Source organism: Hyaena hyaena, unplaced genomic scaffold (genome assembly GCF_003009895.1).
Source record: "Hyaena hyaena isolate Hyena2069 unplaced genomic scaffold, ASM300989v1 scaffold_1, whole genome shotgun sequence".
NCBI lineage: Eukaryota > Metazoa > Chordata > Mammalia > Carnivora > Hyaenidae > Hyaena > Hyaena hyaena.
In genome coordinates this window covers 8,211,956-8,220,641 of record NW_024080633.1, presented here as the reverse complement: position 1 = coordinate 8,220,641, position 8,686 = coordinate 8,211,956, and the positions used below count along the sequence as shown (strand labels likewise).

Sequence of the window (8,686 nt, the reverse complement as noted above, 5' to 3'; positions counted from 1 at the left end):
GCTGCCTGAGCCCCCCAGGCGCCCCCAAATCTGTGTTGCCTGAAGCCACTAGGTTTGTGGCCATTCGTTGTCGCAGCCATGGGCAACTTGCACAGGACCTCAAATGTCTTCTGCTCCAACCCATTCCTTGAACGATAAGAAAGGAAACTGAGGTACCATTACAAGGCAGATGCCACATCAAACACGCCCACAGGAAGCATGCTGACAGCTGAGAAGTCCTAGTTCCTTGCCGGGCTTCGGCAAGAAACTCCCAGGCCGAGCGAACAGAACAGTCTAGAACAGAGCCTCTCTCTCAACCCCCAGAACAAGAGAGGTTTACTTGAGGCACCGCCTTGTGTCGATGATGCCAACGACCCCACAACAGAAGACGAAGGGGAGGGGTGCAGTTAAGTGCCATGCATAGCTGCCCCAGGCTCACAGAAGGATCTAGAAGGCACTCACGATGAGGGGCTCTGCTCACAGCAAGCAGTTAGGACGAAACTCCATTGAGCCACTGAGGGCCTCGAGTTGCCGACCTTCGGGCCAGGCGCTAGGCAGGTCCGGGGACAGGAAGATGAAGGAGATGAAGCGGGCGCCCTCTGGGCCACTTGCAGCGGAAAACAGACAACAAAATGCAACAGGAGAAACATAAAAGATGACGCATCCAAAGTCCCAGATGCACAGACGAGCAGTATTTGGTGGTTTTCCCACTTCATTTTCAGCCCCAGAAATCACAGCACAATGGGAAAAATTCCAAACATTTCCAAAAAACATTTTTTTTTTTTTATTTTAAGCAGGCTCCATGCCCAGTGCGGGGCTTGAACTCACGACCCTGAGATCAAGAGTCACATGCTCCACCGACTGAGCCGGCCGGGAGCCCCTAAATCTTCTTCTTCGCAGTCTGAATGTCTTCCGCCTCAAAGACACAAGTTAAGTGTGCTTATTTTAATATTTATTAATAAGATAAATAATACACATAAATTACAAAGAGAGAAATTACATCAGTCGACAGGTAGCCACGCCTCATGCCCAAAAATGAAAGCGGCAATTTGGAACTGGTGCCTTGATGGAAAAGCGCTTCAGTCGGGCCTCCTTTAAACGCTGCCAGTGAGTCAGCACCGCACAGAACACCCCCGGGCCGGGCTCTGCCTCCCTGTCAACTGCGGCAAAGTGTTAACACGACGTAACCCTCGGCCCACATCCAGACAGGTGCGCACCACGCCCCTCAATGCGCCACGAGCCGTTGTCCAGGTTGTGGGGTCTCCTCCTCCCTCGGGGCCCTCTGTGTCCCCGCGGGACTCAGGTCGCCTGGCGTGAGGCCACGGGAAGGCCCCCGCTGTGTCTCTGCTTATAAACATAGTGCGGTTAATCTCTTTTTTAGGCAAATGGAAATCTAAATGGAGTCTCCAATTTTCTTCCCTGCCCCCGGCGCCCCGCGAGCCCACTCTGAGGGGGGGTTAGCACCCCCCATCCCGGGGTACTCCGGGGGAAGCAGGCGGCACCGTGGCTGTTCTGTGGGCTCCGCGGGGAACGCTCGCCGCCCGGCACAGTCCTGACTGGGGGGGGCGGCGCGGACACAGCACGTCTCTCCTCGATGTTCTTCGGAGCGAGCCGCCCGTCCGTAAGTTAGGCGGGGCTCCTGGGGACTCCGTGCGTTCCAGCTCTGCCTCTGCCCGGAGCTGGTCACACGGTCTGGGCGGGTGTCAGAATAATGCCCCCTCCGTGCGTCGCGCTTCCTGCAACCCCCCCCACCCCCCGCTCAGCCCCGCGGCTCTGCGGCCCCTCCCTTCACAGGAGGACCGAGCGTCCCCAGTCCTGGTGTGGGAGGGCCTCCTGACGACCCGCGTGGGAGCGGGCATGACGTGCGGCGTCCGGGCTGACGCGGCTCCTCCTTTACGCCCTTGGGACAGGCCCACCGTCGCGGAAGACGCGCAGGAGGAGACGCTGAGCCGGGTGGGGGGGGGGGGGGCGGCTGAAGAGTCGCCAGTCCGCCCACAGAATCCCGAGGCCGCGGCGTCCGGAGAAGTTTCTCGGGCAGCGACGCTCCCGGACGCATCCGTCTAGTCCCTCTCCTCCTCCTCCCCCTCGTGCACCTGCTTCCTAACCAAGAACGTGAGTTCGATGAGGCGGCCTCTCGGCCGCGGACGCACGGCAGCCACATGGGTAACCAGGGCGGCGGCGAAGACGCCGGGCCGGGGAGCAGGACTGGGGGCAAGCGGTGCCTCCCGCGGCCGGTGCGTCCCACTTCAAGGACGCTGATGAGGAGGGCGGCCGTCCCCTCCAGCCGCCCCCACCCCCAGGGGAGTGGGGCGCAGCGCCGGGCACGGGGGAGCTCCCGGCCTGTGGCCACGCCCCGCTCTGCGATCCCTGCCGTGTGCCCTTCCTCCAGAGGCCCCTGGCCGCCCCGAGCCTGCGTCAGACGGCAGCCAGGAAGAACGACCACAGAGAGCCGCCGCGAGGACGGGATGGCACACGTGGAGCGGCCGGTGCCCGCGCGGCACCAAACGTGGCAGCCGCGCTCCACGCTTGGGCTCCGAGGTGCGAGGCGATGACCGCCGCCACCAGGAAGGAGGAAGGGGGGGTGACAGGAGGTCCGGCACCGGTCAGGGGGCTTCGATCACGCCTGCGACGTGGCCGGGCAGCGCGTCTCCGTGCGGGGCGCTCGATGCCAGCTTGATGGGCCCCAGAGCCAAGACAGAAGGGGAAACCGGAGGGTAAGCCCTGCTCGCTCACAGGGACGAGCACAGACGTCACAGTGAGCCGTCGGTGCTGGCCGCGCGCTCCTCGGGCCCTAAACCAATGACCGTGGGCTCCCCGCAGAAGCAAAAGGGTGCTTTTAAAGGCGTCCAGAGTCACTGGTACCTCGCGGCGGTTGGGTCATCCTATCTTTCCCTGGCCCTTCTCTAAACTTGTAACTTCCCCGTTGTGGAATATCATTGACTTGACCTCTGACTTCAGGCTTATTTCCAGAGGCGGTTAGGCTTTCTGTTCCGAAAAGTCTCTTTCTCCGAAATAAATATTTAATTACCCTTCGATCCCTGCCTTCTCGGCCTGCGGGAGGGGGTCACACGGGACATGTCAGTGCAGTTTGGACGCCCCAACCACCACTGCCGCGGGGGCGCAAAGTCTCCGTCCCTCCCACTAAATGTGTGCATGTTGTGAAATCCAGGGTGTAGAGGGATGTTCAGAAAATAGCTTCTTGAACGGGGCTTCCTTCCTGTGGCCAATTTCATGTAGACATGTCACAATTGCAAGGAGGAAAAAATGCGAGGTTAAAAAAATACACTGGATTTGCTGAAAAAGTTATTTCTTGTAAAAGCTTCTCTCTTCCACTTAGGGAGGACACGAAGAAGCAGATCCCCCCGCGGTCCCAAACTTGTGAAGGTAAAGAGAACTTCCTTCCAGCCAGCGTTCTGGGCCTGAGCCAGCCACCCCCTGCCAGCCTGGGGATGGAAATATCATGAAAAGGGTGGATCAGACCACCGGCTCTGCTCAGGACCTGTGCACTGGGTCGTTTATATGCTTCTGGTGTCGTCAAAAAAAAAAAAAATTGGAATGGAACGGAGTCCCGGCTGGACCATGTTGAGATCTGGGTAGCCCTTCCGTTTATATTCAGCCACTCCATTCCCAAACACAGCCCTTACGGTCTTTCCGCGCAGACGGCAGGTGGTGAACCTCTCTGCATCTCCGTCGGAAATGTCTTGGCTTCATAATTCCCTCTGGAGTGATCGCGTCGCTGGGTTTGGATTCTGGCCTGGCAGTTACATTTGCTCGTCTCTTTGAAGGTGATATTCCATGGGGTTCCACTTTACTAAGCGTGCCGAGGTAGATACCTGGAGGAGACTGGAGCCCTGCCTCACACCATATACGGGGAAACCTCGCTTCACCGGGCTTCCCACAGACCACAGTTTTTATAACTGAAAGATCTGTGGCAGCCCTGTGCTGAGCAAGTCTATCGGCACCTTTTCTCCAACAGCGTTTGCTTGCTTCTTGTTTCTGTGTCACCTTTCAGGAATTCCCACAATATTTCAAACATTTTATTTGTTACGGCGATCTGTGATCGGTGATCATGACTCACTGAAAGCTCAGATGCTTGGCAGGGTTTGTTTGGTTTTCTTTTTTGGCAGTAACGTGTCTTTAAATTAAGGCGTGTACACTTTTCGTTACAGCGCTCTTGCACACTTAACAAACTGCAGTGTAGCGTCGACACAACTTTTCTCTGCACTGGGAACCAAAATGTTCATTTGACTCACTCTACGGCGATACTCACTTCATTGTGATCCTCGCTTTACCGAGGTGTCCACTTGACTGTGGCGGCCGGGAACCGAATCCGCCACGTCCCCGAGGTCGGCCTGTAGCTCCCGCGTGGGGCTCCTTGCGCTCTGCCCAATGCCGAGACTTGTGCGAGCGCTGTGAGGAGCAAGGCCCGTTCCTTGCTGTCTCTGGCTGACACCCCACCGTACACAACACCTCGTCTTCTCCCGAGGACGGGTCCCCGGACTCATTCTGGGTTCTGGCTACTCTGAACGAACTTGGCTCTGCCCATGCTAGTGCCAGGCAGCACGCCGTGAAGAGCACGAGGAAGCAGTAGTGACAGTCAAGCTACCACCACCGGGGACACCAGGGCTGGCACCACGCCTGGCCCCACCGCCCAGCACGGTTCCAGCTCCCAGCTTCCCTCCGGGCCCTGGGGTCAGGCCGCTCCTCTGCCCTAAACACGCGGTCGAGGCCCCCCGACAGATATTGGCTGATGGCTTCTCTTTTTCCTTCGTGCTGTTCTTCTGGAATCTTGGATTTCCAGGTTCCCCTTGGCTGGCTACAAAGCGGCCAGAGCTTCCATTGGCAGTAGGAGCCCTGGGGTTTCCCGAGCTCGGACCCACCTGAGAGGTCATCCTCTCCAGCTCAGGCCTCTCACGGACCCCTCCTCCCCACCCCTGTCTCTAGCTGCTGGCTCCGGGGCGCAGTTTGTTTATTTTTGTTAGTATTTTTTTTTTTAAGTTTATTCTTCCATCCTGAGAAAGAGAGAGAGAGAGAGAGAGAGCAGGGGAGAGGCAGAGAGAGACGGAGAGAGAGAATCCCAAGCAGGATCCAGGCTCTGAGCTGTCAGCACAGAGCCTGACGCAGGGCTCGAGCCCATAAGCTAGGAGATCGTGTCCTGAGCCGGAATCAAGAGTCGGATGCTCAGCCACTGAGCCACCCAGGCACCCTCCAGGGCACAGTTTAGACCATCAGTGACTGCTGGGTCTAACAGTGGTTGCCCCCCCACAGCCACACCCTTCTCGGGGAGCCCTCCCCCCACCAGCCTTCTCGGGGAGCCTCCCTGTACCCCTGGAGCCATCACAGGGAGCCAGGTCTGCTCGGCAGCTCTAGAGCAGCGCTGGACACATAGGGCATTTCCAGCCAGCCCCGGCGGAGAGTCCTCACACTGGCGTGGGATTTGTGAGTCCCTGATGGGGACTCGAGTGGCCGGCACTGCCACGGACGGGAAACCCTGTCCCACCAGAACGTTCCCAAACTAACCTCCAATCTGCCCAAGGCCTGGGTTCAGGGTCACTCTGAACGTGACACGCCCAAAGAGCTGGCTCCTCTGTGCCCCTGACGGCGCGGCCCAGCACGACCTTCCCGCGGCAGGGCTCGGGTAAGGGTTCGCGGGACGGGACAGGGGCCGCCAGAGGGCAGCCCGGCAGGAGGACCCGGCTCCCCTGCACAGACAGCCCGTGAGAACGAGTTCCCAGGCCGTGCAAACGGTTCTTCCTTGATCGCAGGTCCAAGGGCGAGGCCTCGAAAGAAAAGAAACGCGGCCGGAGAGGCACAGCAAGGATGGGGGGTCAGACAAACCGCCCAACGGGATGAGCTCAGTGCCCTTGAGCTGGACGCTGAAGGCCGCCTCCAGGCTGAACGGCGGTGCCCTGCGTGTGCGAATAGGTCCCCAGAACCCCAGAACCAAGTCCCACAGGAACTTGGCCAGGGGAGGAACCCACGCTCCCTCCAAATCAGCCGTGCGCAAGCGAGGTCTCCGTCAAACGAGGGTAGTTCTTCCGCCAACCGTGGGCCCTTCCCAACCAACAGAGAGAACTGGAAAATATGCAGGATTTAGTTCTGGGGCAAACGTTCTTCCACGAAGTGAGACATCCCCCCCCCCCCCCGATTCTTCGTCAGGCCTCGGAAATTAAGAAGCGGGAAATTTTTGGAAGCCACAGCAAGCGTGGAATGTTCGAACCTGTCGGGCGAAGTCAGTAGCCAGACACAAGCTCGCTGCAGCCCCGGCACCGGCTGCCCCGTCCAGGTCTCCTGTCTGCACCGGGATTCAGGTGCCCGTGACCTTCAGACCCACAGGCATCTGAGCAGTGACGGAAGACACAGGCCTGAGAAACCCGCCCACCCAGAGGGGAGAGTGGCAGAGACCCTCGCAGAGGGAAGTGGCCGCGGTGCCTAGCGGAGCGCCTGGTCCCTGAGGAACAGCCCTGGCGCCTTGGGTCAGAGCTCTTGGCCGCAGACCCACACAGGGAGAGAGCGCGGTGGCGCGTCCGCTGGGAAGCAGGGGCCCGTGAGCGCGCAGTTCGCAGACACGCTGTCTTTCTGCACAATCGCCGAGCACGCCGAAGACACATTTCCACCACCTGAAACGCTGGACACTGAGCTGCAACTGAGAAAGCAAGGTACTTCTAAACGATCTAGGATCACTCACTTCTGTCCTGGAAATCCCAGAGTGGAAACACTAAGCCGACAGTAGAGTTCATCCTTGTACTGGGGGATCCGAGACAGAGGGCGGGCTGCACTGCTCTCCGCACGTCCGAGAACAGACTGATACAAACCCAGAACGACATCTCTGCTCTGAGGGCTTTGAGGACCCAAAAGCAGAGCGTGGGGAGGGTAAGGGGATGGCGCTGGGGTTTGGGACGTGTCAGGGAAGTTCCAAATGTCAAAACCCTAGCAGTGCGGTCATGAGGAGGCCCCAGACAGCCGCAGACATGCTCTGGGCAGGGCTGCCCTGCAGAAGCGAGCTAAACCACAGCCCCCAGAAGGGTCCCTCAGCCGGCGTCCGGGAGCCTGGATTTGGGGAGGGTCCCTGCTCCCAGTGCTGGTGAGAGAGGCTCCCTGTGCCGACACTTGTGTGCCAACAGTGTGGTTGACGCCAAGCACCTGCTTCTTCCCGGGACTCCGGGATTTGGGTGCGTGCCAGGCAGAGGGCAGCCACGTGACCTCCCCACCCCGCCCCCCGATAAAACCCTGGGCACTGAGTCCCTCCCTAGCATGATCGCTGGTGGACAGCACTGCTGGGGACTGAGTGTGTCCTGTGTGACCCCCGGGAGAGGGCTCCGGAAGCCGGCACGCACTCCCCCAGACTTTGCCTACGTGCCTGTCCCTTCGCAGTGGTGAGGCCACAGGCCTGGATCCCAGGTTGGCCCCTGCTCTACCCACAGAACGCAACCCTGGTGGGTGGGGGAAGGGCATTCTCAGTGAGGACGGTGGAGGAGAAAAGAGCGTTCTTTTTTTTAAATTTTTTTAATGATTATTCATTTTTCAGAGACAGACAGAGAGAGAAAGAGCATGAGCAGGGGAGGGTCAGAGATAGAGGGAGACAGAATCAGAAGCAGCTCCAGGCTCTGAGCACAGAGCCCCACACGGGGCTCGAATTCACAGACTGTGAGACCATGACTTGAGCCAAAGCGGACTCTCAGAGCCGACGGAGGCCCCCGGGCGCCCCTCTGGGTTACACTTCATGACGGGACTTCCAAAACTGATGAACGCCAAGCGTAAGCTATGTTGACACCAAAAACAAAAGCAGCTTCCCTGTTGCGGGGAGCGCCGCGCCTCCTGAAGAGACGTGCTCAAGCCTTAAGCTCCGGCCCTGCGGACGTGCCGGTATTTGGAAGTAGGGTCTCTGCAGACATCAGGTTTTGAGGGGGTCACGCTGCAGTCACGTGGGCCCTGAATCCGATGCCCGGTGTCCTAAGAAAAAGGGCAGATTCGGACACAGACACAGGGAGCGTCTGAGACGTGGCACAGACAGAAGCCGGAGCGACACGCCCACCCGCCAAGAACACGGGGGGCCAAGGCGGCCACCGGCACGTGACAGAAGGGCACGCGGGGTCCTTCCCTGGAGCCTCAAGAGCTGTGACCAGGACGCACGTCTGCTGCTTCCGGCCCCTGGTTCGTGGCCCTCAGGTAGCGCGGCCCTAGGAGGCGCCCACGGCCACCCGGCCGAGAGGTGTGAGTGGAACGCATCCTCCGCCGTCCGGGGCAAGGGCGCGAGCCTTACCCGAGCTGGATGTATTTCAGGGAGAGTCACACGAGGCTCCTGCCCTGTGCAAAAGGGAATCCATCGACTTGGGTCATGTGGGTGCCCAAGTCATGGTTTCAAAATCAATCAGGCGGGTGCCCCGTCCATCGATCCGTCACTTCTGCTCGGGGAGAGGCAGAACCTCTGACGCGGAGCCTCACAGAGTCGGCGGACGCGCATCAAGTCCACATCGGTGGTCAGCGCGCCCTCCCTGCTGCTGGGCTTGTTGTCAGTCATCAGAGGCTGGCGGAGAGCAAAGCTGGTGAACGCCCAGGCTTCCTGCCACGGGGCGGCATCGACCACCTGGCGGGAAGCTTTGAAAAGGGCTGCTCGGGAGCAGGAAAATATTCTTAAATTCTGTGTGTTAGAATTGAAAGAAAAAAAGTCTTTACACCAAAATCATTCATCCGGGGTGATCAAAAT

General features: G+C 59.2%; 2 long non-coding RNA genes across 2 annotated transcripts; both read left to right on the top strand.

Moving 5' to 3' along the window:
• Positions 1 to 247: 247 nt before the first annotated feature.
• On the top strand, positions 248 to 2,928 carry LOC120228782. The gene is made up of 4 exons (XR_005527591.1): positions 248 to 1,188; positions 1,361 to 1,600; positions 1,890 to 2,091; positions 2,369 to 2,928. It is a non-coding gene; the product is annotated as an uncharacterized LOC120228782 (long non-coding RNA).
• Positions 2,929 to 3,314: 386 nt separating this feature from the next.
• LOC120228075 lies at positions 3,315 to 4,219 on the top strand. The gene is made up of 3 exons (XR_005527405.1): positions 3,315 to 3,363; positions 3,639 to 3,764; positions 4,149 to 4,219. It is a non-coding gene; the product is annotated as an uncharacterized LOC120228075 (long non-coding RNA).
• The last annotated feature ends 4,467 nt before the right edge of the window (positions 4,220 to 8,686 follow it).